The following is a 19,314-nucleotide window of genomic DNA, read 5'->3' on the forward strand; positions in this document are numbered from 1 at the left end:
TCAGAGATGCTGCTGGAACCTAGGTTTGCCTGATTTCAGAGCACAGGGTCTAACCCGTGGGTGGCTGGAGCCTGCCCATTCCCCTTGGCAGAGTGATCACCCTCTACAGAGCCAGACTCGCAGACTGTTTCTAAAGTGAAGAGGCACTGGGGCTTAATGAGCTCCTCCCACAGGTGCACAGCTCAGCTGTGCCCAAAACATCAGCTACTCTTATACTATTTTATGGTTAACAGAGAGCAGAGAGGTAGATCGGTCCGAAAAGGGCTCCAAACCACTGGATCTAAGAGACAAGAACATTCCTGATGCTCCAGCCCCCAGAGGGAATCCCTGTCTGGAGCTGAGGGACTGAGGAGCATGCAGCTCTGGATGGAGGGATGGATGGCCACAGTGCAGGGGATGGAGGTGGGGAACCAGGGCTATGCCCTTGGAGGACAGCACAGCAGAGCTACTGCCCTACTCTGTGGACACTTTGCTGCCCTGTAGTGGTGTGTGAGCTGCTGGAACAGCAGGGCTCCTCCATTTAGCTCCTATCTAGGACTTGCAAGGTGGTGGTGGGAAAGGGTAAGATTGGGCTCCATATTTGAGACGCCTGGTCTCCAACCCCAACACTGTCTTACAACCTTGCACAGGCCGCTTAGCCTCTGCACCCTGAGGGCACTGGTGTGTGGAGTGGAGTGATAAATGCAAAGAATTTAGCACAGTACCTGGGACATATTTGTTGCTCAATAAACCTTAGCCACTGCTATCTAAGGAAGGTGCTAGGGGAAAGATGTCCACTGGATGCACCCACTTATTTACTCCTGTTCTTATTTGTTTATTTATTCTGCTTGTGTCCTGCTTTGATGAAGAGAAATTAAGGAGCCTCCACATCTGTGCTGTCTGAACTGTGGGATAGATGCTTTTGTGGGGGGAGGTCCCTTCCCTGGGGGTGTGCAAGCAGGGGATTGAGGATAACTGTGAAGGGCGCTGCAGAGAGGACAAGCCTCCAATGGGGGCACTGGCCCAGGGGTCGGTGGGGGGTCCGTTGAGACCCTGCACTACAGGAGCATGGCAAGGGTGGGCTCTGGAGCACTGGGCATAGATGGCGCTCCTCACTCCCTGGGCCATCACGGGGCCTCAGTGAGCCTCAGTTTCCTTGTGTGTGGGATGGAGGTGAGAACAGAGCACCTACTTTACAGGACTCTTGTAAGAATGGCACGGGGTAAAGGAAGCAAAGTACTTAGAACAGCGTCTGGTACACAGAAAGTACAAAATAAGTGCCCTTTTGGGAAGGAGCATTGCCCCCATTGGTTTGCCGTCGTCTTGAGTTTTCCAGGAACCTCTGGAGAACATACCCTGAGGGGACTCCCGATTTCTGAAATTTCTAAGAGAAAATTCCAGTAATAGTTCCTAGTACCATGTTGTCAAAGGGTAGTTACCAAACAGGGGACTCAAGGCTCGGGCCCTCCGAACCCTGAATTGTGGTCCCCAGGGCTGAGTTCATGGAGGCAGAAGCTGATGTTCCCAGGAACCTAGGAACCATGGAACGATGGCTCCGTTGAGGGGGCTCTTACTGTCATCCACAATGGCAAGTTGCTACTAATAACGACAGTATCTGCAAGAGAGGGCACCCCGTTCCTGTGAGGCTGACATCTTCACCAGGGATGGTCTCGGCACTCTGAATTCTCCCGCAGGGAAGCCCCCGGATACAGAGGCATGGCTGAGATGCCATCATGGCCAGGGGAACAGAGAGATGGCCCTCCTCTTGTCCTTCTGAAATCAAGAGAACTTGACCCTGCTGCCCGTTAGTGTTTGCTAAGGAAGTTTTAAAAACACCGGTGTATTGAGGCATCCTTAATTCATCCAGGGCCGAGCAGAGGTCGAGAAGCACTAGTCAAGGCCCCGCTTGGACCCCCTACAGAACAAGCCTAAGGAACCTTCCAGGAATTCCCAAAGGATCGGCAACCAGCGGACCCTCTGGGGTGGGTTGATTGAGCTTCATAAACACTCAAATTGTTTGCCTGAAACTGTGAGTCAGTCGTCAAGGGCACGCCCGCCCGGCATGACGCCCAGCATGGAAAGGCTTCCAGATCAAAACTGATCTCTCTTCCACGGCCCCACGGCCTGCAGAGAGGAGAGGAGGTGTGGCTTGCCAGCTCTGAACCACGGTGCCACCGCAGATCAGGCTGCAGAAAGTGAGTCTATGATGGAAGACAGCCCGGGGCCTGTGAGAATCCAATCCTAGAATCACGGGCTGGGTACTCAGCATGGCTTCCCCCCTTGATGTGAGAATACACTCGTGCGATGCACAGGGTGGCATTAAGGTAGGAAACAACGTACAGTGTAGAGAATCCTACAGATCATTCCCATCTTAGCAACAAGGAAAGGTGAGTTGAACCTTTTTTGCAGCTGTATTGAGATATGTTCCAGGAACTTCACTTTATACACATGACCTAGGATCATAGGCCGTGAGGTAGATGTCATTGTCCTTTCTTACAAATGAGAGGTGGTCAGGGAGGTCCAGCCAATATATTGGGATCAACCACCAAATCAGGAGGACTTCCTTGGTAAGCCCCCAAGGCAGCTGCTCACACCCACCCTCTCCTTTGCTAAGCACCAGCCCAGGAACCCGGAAAGGACAAGGCTTCCTGTCTTAGGTGCATTAAAACTCCTCCCAGGGCCACCCCAAGATAAGCCAAGCAACGAGCAGGAACACCCATACCAACCTGGTCTCCTCGGGTTGAAAGCTACCGTGACTCCGATATCTGTATCCAAGCAACAAGAGCATTGAACAATTAGACGTGCTTCAGTCCGACTGTGGAGGGTGCTCTGTGTAGAGCACAGGGCCTCGCTGCCTGGCAGCCAGCCAGCCTGGCACCTAGGAAGAGGAGCTGGACCACAGGCGTTTGGGTCTCATCTAACCACTCTCTAACTGAGTCAGTGGGCCTGGCCAGGGGACTTTTCTGAGCACTAGGCTCTTCTTGTGCTCTTCTTCTTCAGGAAGTGTTCATAAAGTGTTCTCTGCTTTTCTTCATTAGGATATGATAAAGACAACCTCCCTAAACCCCATGCTAAACTGTTTAAAATCTCTACAAATAGCTGATTTAATGTTATGTCTATGGCTCAGTGGAGCTAAGGTTAAAAACTGCCAGAGCCATGTGGTTCCCCAGTTGAATCATGAGACTCCTTCCCTTCAGGATTCACCTTGTCTACCTTCAATGCAGAACAGAAGCGGCTCAGGCCAGGTGGCCAAGCTCTGAGTTAACTGTGCCAAGAGCGTGACCATACTGGTGCATGCCGACGGGTCCCCATCTAAGAGGGCACAGGACGCGGGTGACCTGCGTACTCCTACATCTCCCCTTCCACGCCTGAAGCCGTGACACCAGTATAGGCAAACAAAAAGAAAACAAAAAATACTTTGGCTGAGTGGTGGATTTATTTATATGAAAACTCTTACAAACGTTTAAAAAATTACACTATATTTAATTACATTTTGTGAAAATTTTCAGTCATTCACTTATGATTAGTATTTTTATTCTGTGTGTATGTCATACTTTAATAAAGCAATTAATTTTTAAATGCATAGTCTTGGGGATCAAAAGGCCTAGCTTCAAGTGTTAGTTCAGCCACTGCTAATTATGTAAATTGAGCACATTGTCTGAACCTAAGCTTCTTCATCAATAAAATAGAGGAGAAGTTATGTCTCTTTTGCAGTCTGCAATGAAGATAAAAAATGTGATAATAGAAGCAGTGAACTGCTTGTAAATAATATGTGCCATGTCCTACCATTAATTAAGCTAGATAACTGGATCATCCTTCTCTGAACATCCTTAGGGCCCCTCTGCCACAGAGCCTCAGCACACCTGCCCAGCGTTGACCCTCAGAGCTGCCCTGGAGCTCCCCTGAACCCACCCACCCTCTTGCATATGAACCCTCCTCCCTCTACTGTTGAGGGTGACTTGTTCCCCGCACCCTCATCTGTCTAGAACCAAATTGTTCTTCTAGGCCCAGCTCAGTGGGCTCCTTTGATGTGACATGTTCTCTGGTTTTGCAAGGAAGAACAAGTCACTCCTTCCCCTTGACTCCATTACTACTTCATCCCTATCTGCATGATCACATTTATCACATGGACATATCAGTGATTTGAAAACACATCATCCTCCCTCATTAGATGCTGAGATTTCAAAGGCAGATGCCAAGCCTAGCTAATGTCTGCACCCTCAGTGTCCACCATGATGCCACACACCCCAGGGCTGGCGCAATGTTGGCTTATAGATAAGTGGATGGTCAGATGGCACATACAGATAGAAAGTGCTATGAAAGTTCAGCAGAAGTTCTTTGGGGCCTATAAAATATATCATACAAGACGGAAAGCAGTTAAAGTCATTCCAAGATGAACAAAAAGGCAGAAGAGAATAAGCTAAAATGTCAGTGGCTGAGCCTTGCCCCCATTCTGACCTTGGAGCTTGGGCAGAAGAGGAAATGATCCACTGGGGGCCTGGCGAAGTATTTCTACCCTGTTAAATGGTGCATCAGCTCTCTCACCAGCACAGACCTCATCTATTACTTAAATCATTCCCTGCTCTAGTCCTTTTTTTTTTCCTTTCCCCTCCTTGTATCTAAATATCTTTTATTGGTTGGCTATTTTTCTTCTTTATAGTCATTCAGTGAAAGTATATGGAGCCTTTTTGTGTTCTAAGTACTGCAGTCAGCCCTGCTTCACAAAGATAAATCCAGCAGGGTTTTTAGCTTAGAGACACTCGCGGTGTAGGTGGCACAGGGGGTGGGGGTGCAGATAGAAGCCCACGATACACACACAATACAAGACGTGCTCTCCTGCGTGGGTACTAAGTGCTTTTGGAGAATGGAGGAAAGCATGACTTCCTCGGGTCTGGAATGGTTGAGGTGTTCAGAGGCAACCCTCTAGTTGTGTCTTAAAAGGAAGAGGATACTGGAAAGCAGAGAGAAGATGGTTGGAAAGGATGGGCATGGATTGAGTACCTACTGTATATCAGATGCCTTTACATGTGATCACTCATTTAATGACCACCACAGCCTTGGCAGCAGGCAACATTAGCCTCAGTCTAAAGAGGAGACACTCTCTTGAAGAGGTCATGCTGCTTGGCCAAGGTCATGGTAAACAGCGAATATAGGCAGGCCTCAGACCCAGCAGCCAGTCAAGCACAACAGTGCACAGAGACAACTCAAAGACTCCCCTGAACACCAGGAGGAGGGCATGGTCAGAAAGTTCCCATCTCTGGCCAGCTCAGAGCCACACCCTGTCTCAGTTCCTTGGCCTGGTCCCTCACTCAGCTCTGCTTGGACTACCATCTCATGCCCATCTCTGATCATGTCCAGTCTGTATACAGAAGTCAGACCAAAGCTTTCTGTTCCATTAACCTGTAGCCCCCAACCTTCCTCTCTACATTCATGATAGAAGACCTTCTTTGGGAACTTTTCCAGAATTAAAATAGACCCACAAACTTCCTATTGAGAGATGCAAAATCAAGTCTGAGAAAATAACCTCTCTGGCTGCAGTTGGCGCCTGGATGCCTGTTCTAGTGGGGTTCTCTTGCACAGCTGTTTCATTTCTGTGAGGTTCTAGAAGGTAACTACATGTGAAAGGTCATGCAGTCTTCTGGAAGTGTGCAGCATCTCAGAGCTGGAAGGGCTCTTAAACATGCCTTTACATGCATCAATCTTGAATATCTCTGCGGAATCCAGTTCCTTCCTAAGCACGTAACTATTTAGGCCACAGTTGTTTCAAAGTATACAGTGGTTCAAGTGTAGCTTTGGTTGGATGCTCTAAGGTTTTACCTGAGGTTGTGAGAGGGAAAGACAGGAAGTCCCTTTTGCAAAAAGTTGAGTGAGGGAGGCAGAGGGACAGGCAGCCTTGGAGCAGCAGCAGCCGGCAGGTCTGAAAGGCACTCGGTGAATCTCAGGTTGGCAGCCACCAAATGGCACCCAGCCCTCTTCCGGAAGGTTTCTGCCCTCCAGCACCAAGTCCGGCAAGAGATCCACTGGGACCTTCAGCAGGTTGTTCTCCTCTCTGCAGGCCCCGGTAACACCCTTCCAGGCCACCCTGAGTGGCATTTCAGAGGATCCCCTCCCTGCTGTCAGAGCTTGAGGAAGAGGGAGCAGCAAGTATGGAGGTCTACAGGCAAAGCCCAGGCCGTGGAAGAGAAGTCCCCCTCTCTGACTGCCTGGAGGGAAGGACAGGAGAGCACCGAGCCCAGAGAGGGCAGGGAGCAGAACACAGAGACAAACCACCCGAGGACTTGGATTTTACCCTAAGAATGATAAGGAGCCCTGACGGCCTTCTGTCGGGTATCATTCTCTCCCTGCTGAGGCCACCTGGTCTTGTCCTCGCTGCTCCCCACACTCCCTGGAGATGTTGACACCTTCCACCACTCCCCTGTCATCACAGCGGGCAGGGCACTCCCCAGGTGAACTTCGGCTAAGTGCCAGCAGGAAGTTGCCTCTGGCTTCTCCACCTAGTGGGGCCTGGCAGGGCCACCGCAGCAGGTCCTCCTCTGGGCCGAGGTCCTTGACCAGTGCCTCTCAGCTCTGCGGCTACGTGGCGAGTGGGCCTTGGGGAAGGGGCTCTTTTGTCGTCTCCACTGAGATTCTGCCTCCAGATGCTCTTGGGAGGACCTCAGAGACCGACTGGGAAGGAAAGGCATGTTTGCATGGGGACGAGTATTTCCTGGAGGAAAGGCAGAGGGACCTTTCGAGGGACCTTCTGAGGTCCACTGTTATCAGAAATATTTCTGATGGGTTGTTTGGCCCTGACTGAAGCTCACCCTCCGAAAAGAAAACATCCCCCACCCCCCAGGTGGTGGTGGGAACAAAGGGGATTCTCCATGAGGACTCTGGATTGGTACCCAGTGCCCAACACCAAGACTAACTGGTCCTGGTCCAGGGTGTGGCTGGGACTGTGAACTTGGACTTGGCACAGTTCACAGTGGACTTGGCACAACAGTGGCTACACCTCCAAGTACAAAACAGCACATTACAGGCTAATGAGGCCCTGGAACCATCCTGTATCAAAGAAGAATTCCTTTTCAAAGGAAGTGCAATTTAAAGACAAAAGCCAAATCTGTAAGTGCTAATGGGTTGATCTTGTCTGTTTGGCTTTTAAAAGCAAATCTGTTCTTTGCACTCCCAGGGAAATTTAAGAAACTAGAAGACATGCCTCCATAAAAATATGCGAAACTTTCTCCTAACTTCCTAAAGCAATTACTTTGAAAGCAAAAGACAGTATCACTTATTTGCATCCTAAACAGGCCAACCTCTCCCATATTGCTGTGTGTCTCCACCCCTCGTTAGCAAGTGTGGAGATACCTGAGTGCTTTGTACATGATAGGTGCTTTGTACATGATAGGTGCTTTGCACATGATGGTGCTTGCTAAGATTTGAATGTGTTTCTCAAGTTCATGTGTTGAAAACTTGATGCCCAAATTCTTATGTTAATGGTATTTGGAGGTGAGGCTTCTGGGAGGTAATTGGGATTAAATGAAGTCATGAGGGTGGGACCCCCGATGTTGGCATTTGTGGTTTATAGGACAAGGAAAAGAGGTCTGAGTTATCGTGTTGCCCTCTCCTGCAACATGATGCCCCCTGCCATGTTATGATGCAGCAAGTAGGCCCTCGCCAGATGTTGACACCTTGGTATTGGACTTTCTGACCTCTAGAACCATGAGTTCTCTGTGAATAAACCTCCATTCATAGAATAAACCTCTATTCTTCAAATCTACCTAGTCTCAGATATTTTGTTGTAGCAACAGAATATTGACTAATTCATGAAGTATTTATTTAGTCAAATACATAAGACTCTCACAACAGCCAACCTGAGTGTCATGGTCTCCAGTGATGAAGAACTCGACTCCTTTCAACATTATGAGCTGATGTCCACAGAGAGCCCCAAAACATTCAACAGGGAGGAAATGAGACTTTTTATTAGTTTCTCCAAGAAAAAAATCAGAATGAATCATAACAATATTTTGCAATTTTGATCAAGAGGAGATGAAATAATAGGGTCATTTCCTCGTTATCTTTTTGCAAAATGACTAGAGAAACGAGAGTGAGCTAAGGTAGAAGTTGAAAATGAAGTTCCAGATATACGACCTGGGAGGAAATGTCTGTCAATCTCAAGTCTAGGTGTGTGCCTGAGTGTGCAGGGGTATAAGGAAGAGAATGCAGCTCAAGAAGGGCATCAGGTAGCCTGATCTGGCCACCACCCCTCCTACCTTCTTCAACCTGAGAGGGCCCATTTTTGTCTATTTTATATGTTGAGGAATTGGAGTAACAACTGAAGAAACTTAAGTCTTTTATGTTTGACCACCAATCAAGACCCGTTTATTCACTGGACAACTGGTGAAACTGAAGCCCAGAGAACAGAAGGAACAAACCCAAGGTCACACATGAGCTTATGGGCGGGGCTGGGACCTCTGCACACCCACTTACCCTGTGTGCACCTGTCAGGATGCAAGCCACAGCCAACCTCTCCAAGCCCAGGCCAGGCTAAGGGCTGACAGGCATCTCACATCCCATTCATTCAAAAACTGCCTTTTTCCTTCCATAGAACTTTACTTCAGAGTTCCTGTGCATTACATAATGTGCCCCCCCCCAAAATTCAAAATGGTAGCCTCATTACTTTTCTCTCTGTTCATAAAAAATATAAAAGGAAATTCTAAACTGTTAAAATCAAAACCCACTAGATTTTGGAAATGAATGCCTATAAGTATTTCAAAGATGACCTGCAAAGGAACCTACCTACTTGGTATGTGTGAGTTCCTTAATAACTTATGCAACCAAGAGGTGGGAAAATCTACTTCAGTCCAGCTGATGAAATCCAAGAGGAGAAAATTTAGTTAGAGCAGTCGAATGAGCCTCTCTAAGTCAGTTAAACCCTGAATTAGGAAGACAAAACCCAGTGCAATTACTCACAAACAGCTTCCAGCCATCCGTACAACAGAAATGATCTCAGAAAGAAAAAAAAATCCCCACTAGAAATGGATCGCTCCCTTTTGCACTGATGTGCTGCACAGAAGGACAGGAAGCTCCCATGCAGGCCAACAGCCCTCGGCAGGCATTTGGGGGAGCCTCGGTAGAACCACACCATCCTGAATGAATTCCTCTGAGGGAAATGTGCAGCAAGGTCCCAGAAACAAATGTTTCTCAGTTGATGAGGCAGAGCTGGGATTTGAGCCTCTTGGATAGGAGGAGGAAGCTCTCACACTCCCATGGACTTCTCCAGGAATAACCACCTTTGAAATGTCAGCCTCAGCTCAGGGTCAAAGTGCACTTCGTCCCAATCATGCAGAGTATCCCAGATCTGTCCCTCCCAGGCTCATCTTGGAAAAACCAAAGAGAAAGGGTCCAAAGTCATGCCTATTGTCGGTCTCGAACCAGGAGACTCAGAAAAGATTTGCTATTTCCAGTGCTGATTGACTCACAAATGTTCAAACAACAGGGAAGACCTAATTGGTTCCCAATCTGTGACAGGAGCCAAATCGGAAGATGATCCCATATGGATCTTATACAGAAATGCAAAGCACCACTCTCCACACCTGCTCGAGATCCCCGTTCACAGAGCAGCATGTGCCATACACAGAGACACGGAGAAGCATGAAGCCATGACTCAGACAGGTAAATAGTGACCTCAGGTCCCGGTCATACAGGGCCTTGCCCTCCTGTGTGCACTTTGCCACGTATGAAACCCTGAGAGAGAAGGGGGGCTGGCAAATATTCCCAGCAGACCGGCTCAGACACAGGCTCGGGTCTAACTTTGGCCTCAAGCACTTATCCTCTGCGTGACCTGGAACAAACTGCATAACCTCTCTGTGCTTCATTTCTTCATCTTAAATTGGATATCAAATAGAACCTGCCTCCTACAGTACTGAGGAATGAGTGTGTATACAGGTAAAGCACTTACCATGTGAAGAAAATAGCTACTGTTATTCTTACTTCAAGACAAGAAAACTAAGGTTCAGAGAGGTTGGGCCACTTACTCAGAGTCACCCAGCTACAAACTGGCCAAGCTGGGTACCTCCTTACTGTTCCATAAATGCTTTGCCTTCTTGCCCACACTGAAATTGAGTTCATATGGTTACCCGTTGTCTAGTGTACACTCGATTGAATATAGTCACCTATTTTACTCTCATTGTCCAGGACGGTTGTGGTAGCTGCCCTTCACTGAGCAGGTACAGGGGGCCGTGCTCTGCGCTCCCAGCTCTGCACACATTGTTTTCACTGGACCCTCCCCATGGCCACCCGAGGGAGGTGCTCAATCTCTCTTTCAGAAGAGGAAATTGAGGTCTGGAAGGTTTGGAGTCGCCTGAGGTCTCACAGCCATACACAACAGAGGTGCAATCAAAGCCTGGCCCTCCAGATCTCCACTCTGGGCTCCCTCCTAAATATCCATCCAGGGCACCAACACCTGCGCTCAGAGAAGTTTAGGAACCAACATTCAGCCACACAGCAGCCTGACACCCAAGCTCAGTCTTTCTGTACTGTTTGCATCCTCATCCTTGGTGGCCCAGCTCTCCAAGGACAAGCAGAGGAGGAGCATGACCAAGGGTTTCCAACAGCTTGGCCTGTGACAGAGCAAGGGCCGAGCTCAGCAATGAGAAGCAGCAACAGACCTCACCTTGACCAGCAGGTCGTGGGTGGGCACAGGACTGCCCACGCTTCCCAGACCAGTGGAGCTGAGCCCAGCAGGAGGAAAGGTATCCAGCACTTGTCTTGGAAGGAGAAAAGATCCCCTCGGGAGCCCAGTGACCTGGGTACCGGGCACCTGGCTGCCCCCACCCACAGGGTGGGTTGCCTCCCAGGAAGTACCCTGCCTGAGTGTGCCTGCCTGGCAGCTCCCTATCTCTGTTTGAAATTGCTCTTGGCTGCCTGAGACCAAGACTCCAATCAGCAAACAGAGGCTCAGAGGAGGGCCTGAGAGGAGGGGCACGGCGTTTCCTCCCAAGTCAGGTAACCACAGGCACATGGAGACTCAAAAGAAGGCTGGGTGCAGCTCAGTGGCAGAGCACTTGCCTAGCACACGTGAGGCCCTGGACCTGGATTGGACCCCAGCACCAAAAAAAAAAAATCTCAATAAGGCCTGGCTCCAGAGGGTGCCCAGGCCCTGGCTGGGTCCAGCCACATCCAACCATCACACTGAGGTTTTGATCCTTTTTAGGACCCGGCTCATCGGTCATAAGTTTCACTGTTCATTTCAGTGCTTCATTCTGGGCCAGCCCAAGCTGCCTTTAGAAGTATTATCCTATCTGAGCCCCACAGCAGCCCTCAAAGGTGGGTACTGTTACTGTGCCCAATGTGCAGATGACCAGACTGAGCCCTGGAGAGGTTGGTAAGTGCTGGGCTTTGCACCGAGATGGCCTGACCCAGGAACCTGTGCTTTCAGGCTCCCCAGCCTGCTGCCTCCCCATCGTGACATTTCTCTGGGACCTGTGTTTTACGTCATTTCAAAGAGGTCAAGTTCATCAGGGAGAAACTTGGATAGAATAAAAAGAAGGCATTTGGGGCAGGTGAAGTGCCTCTCGAATCAGCACTGCAGTGGGTTGAGTGGGGGTCCTCCAAAGAGAGATCCACATTCCAGACCTGTGTTTGCAGATGTAATTAAGGATCTCCCAATGAGATCACCCTGAATTAATTGTCTACTGGGCCCTGAATCTAAAAACAAGTGTCCTTGTAAGAGACATAGAGGGAGAAGCACACAGAGGAGAAGGTCACGTGGACATTCAAGTAGAGACTGGAGTGATGCAGCCACAAGCCGAGGAACACTAGGGCCACCAGATTCTGGAAGAGGCAGGAAGGATTCTCCCCTGGAGCCCTCACAGGATGTGCTGCCAGCAGCTTATACAGTTACCTGTATATTACAGACTTCTCCAGAACTGCAAGAGGACACATTTCTGCCATGTTTGTGGCCATTGGCTCCAGAGCCTAGGGAACCATCACCCCCCACCTTGTCATTCCCCCAGCTCTTCTTGATGTTGCTAAGGAAACAGAGATGTCTCCGGCTGTCCCCACCAGGTGCCTTTTGGGGACTGAAGAGGGCCTCACAGTGGGTCCTGGGGTGGAGGCCTGTGGGTCACCAATGGTAAGTTGTCTGAGGGGCTGAGCACCCAAGAAGAAGGGGGCCCGCAGGGGAGGACCATGCAGGGACGGCCCTTCAGGAGCAGCCTGAGCCGCCCAGGCCACGTGGCTGGTAAAAGGCACCTCAGAGAAAGGGGCTGTGGCTCAGGTTCCAGAGTACGCCTCCTCCCACTTTCCGTCATGGCAGATTTGCTCCCAGTGAGAATCTCAGACAGTGCAGGAGGACTGCACCCACCCTCACAGGTTAGAGATGGGGAAGCGATTACTGACCAGGTGAGGGGTCTGAGCCTCAGCTACCTGGCCCTGCCACAGGTGACCCCTCACCCAGGACCCTCTCGAGAGAACCAAGAAGCCTCCTGCCTCCTGCCCTTGTCTGGTGTGTTCTCAAAATTCACAAAGAAAGATCCGGGGCATCTCCCAAGAGAGCGCAGGGACACCGGGGCCCACAGCAGTCTCCACCTGAAGCACCTCAAATCCTCCTCCTAGAGTTTATTGTTTATTTCTCCTTTTTTTTTATAATAATACCCACACCTCGAGACTCATCTGGCCGCATGGTAGACAGTCAGAAATAAATGATTGTTTGCAGCAGATCTTAGAGAAATTTCAAGCAGAGGATGATGCTCTAGAGTCATCCCTGCTTCATTCTGTGTGGTCCCCACCACGACCACGATGTGGCTCGCTCTGCTTGGGCCACACAACCTTCCTTCAGTGACAGCAGAACACACCCTGGTCCAGGCTCTGCACATGCTCCGCTCTGTGTCTGAAGTTCATGTGCCCCACCGCGTCTCTCTGCCTGGGTACCACCATCCCAGCCTCCAAGGATCACTTAACATCACATGCTCAGAAAGGCCTTCTTGGACAGCCCGTCTCAGCAGGTCCCCAGCTCTAAGCTCTCCAGAGCCCAGTGATTTCTCCTTCTCATCATTCATAGTTTGAGGTTTTATTTTTGTGTGATTTTTTTTCAATAGTGTTCAGTTTCACCATTAGCCATGAATCAGATCCCCCGTGATTCCCAGCACGCATTTTATACAACACACATGTAATTCATCCCTTGGGTCATTCCACAAGCACTTATTGACCAAAACACTGAGCAGATACAAGAAATATACAAATAAGGCAGGAAAAAAAAAAAAGAAACGCCAGTCTTCAGGAATTGGAACCAATAGAAGGGCGACACTCGGCTCCGAGAGAAAACCCAGCTACAGATCACCTTCCCTTCTTTGCTTTCCTTGCACCTTAACTATGTAGCATTGGCTAGAACTCCCCCAAAGGGAGAAGGGATGAGCTGGAAAAACTCAGAGCAGTCAAGAAGGTACACAGCTCTGGGAAATTCCTTTGGTGGGAAGGGCGATGCTATACAATCAGGGTTTGGGAATTATCAACACAATTAGCTTCAGAATTATTTTTTAAAAGCAAAAGAGAACATATTGCAAAGCGAGGTTGTGAGACTCTCCCCCACTTTGGAAAAATTAACGTCCTCGCCACAAAGCTGCTGCTTGGGATCCAGACACAGTGCAGATCACAGTGACAGAAGCCACACAAGGCCCTCCCCCAAGCTCTCTGCCTCCTGCCAGAGGGAACACATCTCAGTGACTCCCATCATGAACCCACACACTGCCTTAGTCACCGCCCGTTTCCTTGGCGAGCTCACAGTTGTTATCATCATTCAACAAACATTTACTGAGTACCTGTTAGAGGCCCGGCACCTTGCATGGCAGGTGGGAAAACCTCAACAATGATGCACAAGACAAGGCCTTGGGGTCCAGGAGCACAAGGGCTTCTAGCAGCCGAAGCGCTTGAAAAGGCTTCAGACACCCATAATGACAATCCTCCATATTCCTAGAAGGCTTTCTAGAGTACAAAGAGTTTTCATTTGTGGTTGCACCAAAATAGCCACACAGGTAGCAAGGACATGTCCCCCTAGTGAATAGAGCAACTGTTGGGACCCAGAAGCATTGAATAACTCAGAAGCATCTGTCTGACAAGAACCGGTGGAGACCAGGAGAATGGGTGCTCAGCTCTCCAGCTCAGGAGGAAGAACTGACTGACAGCCCCAGCTACAGTGTCTCCAGGCCACCCCTGTGTCACACTGAGGTCACACTTCAGTGGGCTACTCCCAGCCAGTGACTAGCCATAGCAAGAAACAATTCGAGCCCCTTCCTGGGAGACACAGGACTCCTCTAATAGGTGACTTGGGACATAAGTCTCTCCATCCACCTACAGGAAGCTACCTGAGAAGATTCCCCCCCCACCCAGGTCCCCTTCCAGCCTTCTGTCCGTCACAGCTGTCAGACCTGCATCATGGTCTGAAGACTTGCCGAGTCCCCCTCCTTGCAGCTGATCCTTCCAATATTTTCCCGAATAAATCTCTGGCACACTAACGCTTGCCTTGGCATCTGCTTTTCTCAGAGGACCCTGCTTGAGAGTATCGAATACAGATCTTGTGATTCACAAATAGAACTTCTACCAATAAAGAGGCTCCATTTTGAAATACATTTGAAAAATGTAGGGACAAACCCAGTCTCACAGGACTCCTTAGATTCAGTTCAATCTGCTAATGTGTAATAAGATTCCTCAAAAGTACAAAAGTACCACAGAATGTAGTGGTCCCCAAACTGGTTTGATAATAAAAAATTTTATTGGGTCCTCTAATTCAGTTGGAGACCAGAGCCTTGGAATGCTACCTTTGCACAGACCATGATATGAGAACCGTTGCTAAGTCTCACTGTGGGACAAACACACACACCTGTCTTCTCCATGGCACTGCTAAAGATTCTTACAACTATGGCTTCCTGTTCTCTTCTCTTGCTAGGTTCAAATGAATGTGCACTACAACTGCTGAAAATGGGCAGAAAAAGTGACCCAGGCAGCCCGTGAGCAAGTCAATCTTCCCTTGAAGAACAGGAAATGAATTCTCCTTTATATTTACACTTGGTTCCTATTTTAGAAAATGAGATACTTTTGAATATTTAAAATAGAAATCATTTTCAAGAGATAGTATACTGAAAAAGCTTTTAAAAATAACTAATTGATTCTAAGTTGTTTATAAATTTTAATACTGAGTATATTAACTGCAGACACTATCAGTGAATTCTTGTTAAAAATGATTGCACTGAATGTCAAAGGTCAGTGACTGATCTCAACTCCTGGTCATGAGTCAACATTCGAATGAAACAATGGGTCTCATGAGGCCAGGCATTCTCTAGCTTTTCCATAAATTCCCTGGAACTGCAAAAGCTCAACCTGAGCCAGATGAGGTGGCTCATACCAGCAATCCCAGTGGCCCAGGAAGCTGAGGCAGAAGGACCGCAAGTTCAAAGCCAGCCTCAGCAACTTATTGAGGCTCTAAGCAACTCAGTAAGACTTTGTCTCTAAATAAAATATAAAAAAGGGCTGGAGATGTGGCTCAGTGGTTAAGCATCCCTGACTTCAACCCCAGATACCAAACCAAAACAAAGCAAAACAATAACAAAAAACTCAACCTGTGTGAAACTCACTGAGAAAATGCATTTCCAGGTGTCCCTGCGTAAAGAGTTAAGTGAGAGTCATTGAAAGAGTAAATGAGGGTCCTCTTAGGGACAAGAGACCTAAAATGAGCCCCTCTGGAATTCAGGCATCCCAAACTCCCTGGATTCCATTTCTCTCTCCTTCAGAAGCCCAACCATAAGAAGGTGTTCTCGGTAAGAAGGAGAACTAACGGCTGTTCACCAACTACCACGTCACAAGCAGACTGTAGTGAGCATTCCACAAACTATGTGTCATTTAGGCTTTGCAATCCCAAAGGTTAGTAGATCTATTATCCCTATTTCTGGTTAAAAGAAGAAACAGAGACCTGGAGCAACAATGTCACTGGGACAAGATCACAGAGATTGCACATGGCACTTCCTGCATGTAATTCTTAAACACTGCAACTTTTTGATGAGGCCTACAAACTTCTTTGATATTAGAAAAATATGTAAGTATATCATAGAAAAAGTGAAGCAACTTTATTATTACTGGGACTGGAAATATAGCTTGGTGGGAAAGCACTTCCCCAGTAAGCATGAGGCCCTGGGTTCAATTCTCAGCACCAACTCACACAAAAAGATTATTACTAAATATTTGTTGAAATGTGTGTGTGTGTGTGTGTGTGTGTGTGTGTGTGTGTATGCAGGTGTGTCTTGTATTACTAACCAATTACCTATACTAAGTCATGCATATACAAAGGAACCATAAATAAGTTCCTCTCCTGAGGTTGCTAATATTCTAGATATGAAAGTGAAAAGCAATTAAGAAAACAATGTGTTGCATAAAAGATCGGAGATGGTACGTGCCTCCTATCTTCTTCCCAGCCTGGCTGTCAAGGGAACTGGGACTATTTGGGGAACTCTGCTCATCCCTGTAACTGCAGGACTGCAACACCAGGCTGAGGGGGGCTGTGATCCCCAGAGCGCTCTTCTCAGGAGTCAGGCTATTCTGCCTCCATGTGACCACATCCATGGGCCCTACAGATTGGTCCATGGGTCCACCAGAGGTCTAGGAGGTGACCTGTCACAAAAGGATGACAATATCTAGCTATATGAATAAAAGGATTCAAATTCAAGTCAGAGACAGCTGAGAAGATGGTAACAGGGGCAGAAGCCCAAAACTCACACAGGTAAAAGCAACCTGCTGGGGCCCCAAAGAGAAATGGCAACAGGGCTACTTCCTGTTATGAGTTATGAGTCAACAAAAGTGAACTGGTATAAAAGAAAGAGAGTACAATTAGTTGGTGGTGGTAGCAGAATTCAAAGCAGAGACAAAATAGCTGAGCTTTCATAATGATCAAAAAATAAAGTGCTAAGGGAAGCCAGATGTCCATTGGGGACCTCTGTTTTTATTCCATGATAACTTTATAAAGTAGCTACTATTTATTATCCCTATTTTACAGAGGAAGAAAGAAACACTCTGAGAAGTTAAATGACTTGCCCAGGATCAACCAGCCTGCAGGAAATGGAGACAAGACTTGACTCTAAAACCTAGCTTCTTGACCTCTGAACTTCTCTCTTTTACTACCCATTGTTCAATGTATCCATAGAACCCACTTCCACTAGTGAGGGTGATGTGTGTAGTATTTTGTTACATGCAATTTAAAAGAAACCAAATCACTGTTAAACACTGCACAACACAGGGAAATCATCACTGAAATTGGCTACAGGAGAAGTCTCTTTCTAGAAAGTAACATCATGTTGTAGTCCTCATTCAACTACTGTTGTACAGCGAAGGTGGACATTTGGATTCCACACGACTACAATATTCTAATCAACAGAGAGTGCCTCCAATGGTCCTAACCCGCACCCTTGATTTCTTCCCAAGCAGACTGAGAGCTATTTTGTTTTTAAATATTTTTTTAGTTGTTGATGGACTTTATTGTCTTTATTTTTATGTGGTGCTGAAGATTGAACCCAGTGCCTTATGCATGCTAGGCGAGCATGCTACCATTGAGCCACAATCCCAGCCTATGAGAGCTCTTTTACAGGATTTTTCTTTCCCTTCTCAACCAGCCAGTGTAGCCATCCAATCAATATTATAGCAGGTGTTTAATTTATTTTTTTTTAAATGAAGATTGTACATTGGAGAAAGCTTAGCAAATCAATCCAACTCCACTCTATAGATAGACTGAGGGCCTGATCAGCCTAAGGCATGCCGCTCAGCTTCAGATCAAACCTGAAGTGAAACTCAGGTGTTCTCCGAGCCTGCTTCTATTTTAGTACATGTTTTTTCTTGATGAATCAAATAGCACTTTTAAAAAATTGTTAATTGGAATAGTATGTTTTCCTGGCCTAATGAATTAGGACAGAGGGGACGTATCTTTGCAAGCTAAGCGTCTTGCATCTGGATCTTCACTGGGCAGATATGAGGAATGGCGTAGGGGTGAGTCTGCACTCTAAGCTAAGTATTAATAAATATTAACTTTTATCAGTTGTCAGTTGCTTTCTGGAGAACTGCTTGGGAAGGGCGTGAAGCTGTGGTAGATTATCAAGGTGTGTTCTGGGCACGACAGAGAGGAGTAATGCTGTGTGTTTGTGACTCAATACTGAATACTACACATCTTTTGTTTTACGGATAATCAACACACTTCTTTTAACACCTGGAGGGCTAGAAAATGTCAGATGGTTGGGTCCAAGAGATCAAGATGTCATGGTACCCTTATTTTGCCTGAAAAACTTTAGTACTATTTATTTTTTTAAATATCAGGCTTTAATCACCTTTTATCTAAAAATGCCAATGCACTTTCCAGACTCAGAGAGTACTGTCTTATTTAACTCGGTAGATAATGCTAAAGGGACTTAAAAAATCTATAATGAAAAATCAGGGTGCCACACTGAGTTGGACCGATCTTCAAATCCTCCCCAGGCCCTGGCCTTCCCAGGCCCTGGCTCCCAAGCACAGTGGACCACCATTTGGGTTTCTGTCTTAAAACAACTGAGACAGTCCAGGGCAATTTTAAAGCACATGGAAAGCTCACATGAGGCTCCCTAATGACATGTATCTTACTATAATAGCAGTTCCCAAGGGACACAGCCAAAGGCCACCTTTGACCCACAGGCTGTCTGTCCTTCCATCCTAGTCCAAGTCCTTCCTAGCGCCCTTCTGTTCTAAAGATGAGAAAACTGGGGAAGCCCAGAGAAGTCAAGCCATTTGCCTGGGGCCATCAGACAGAAAGTGGTAGAAACTCCTCAAACCTGGACAGTCCCTCTGAACATGCAAGATTAGCCACGATGCTCACAGCCCCCAACAGGGGTGTCCATGGTTCTCACTGGGAAGCCCTGCCACTCCTGTTCCCTGTCTTTAAGGCTCAGCTCAAACAAGGGCTCCTTCTCCTGCCTTTCAAATCCAGTATGTGTGTGTGAAAGTAGTGTGTGTGTGTGTGTGTGTGTGTGTGTGTGAGAGAGAGAGAGAGAGAGAGAGAGAGAAGAGAGAGAGAGAGATATCTATCTTGTGGCACTTTATTCATTTACTCATATAACACAAATTATTAAGTATCTTTATAGGTACCAAGAACACATGACTCAAAAAAAAAAAGATACCATAAGAGATGGAAAAAGATGTGTTTGTAAAAAGGGAAAAACCTTTGGGATCCTTATGGTGATGAAACTAGTCTGTTCTCAACTGCGTTAGTACACAATTGAGCACCTATGATAAAATTATGTAGAACTAAATGCGCACACACACACACACACACACACAAATGAGTACCGTCAAACT

The sequence above is a fragment of the Ictidomys tridecemlineatus genome, chromosome 7 (assembly GCF_052094955.1).
Source record: "Ictidomys tridecemlineatus isolate mIctTri1 chromosome 7, mIctTri1.hap1, whole genome shotgun sequence".
Classification (NCBI taxonomy): domain Eukaryota; kingdom Metazoa; phylum Chordata; class Mammalia; order Rodentia; family Sciuridae; genus Ictidomys; species Ictidomys tridecemlineatus.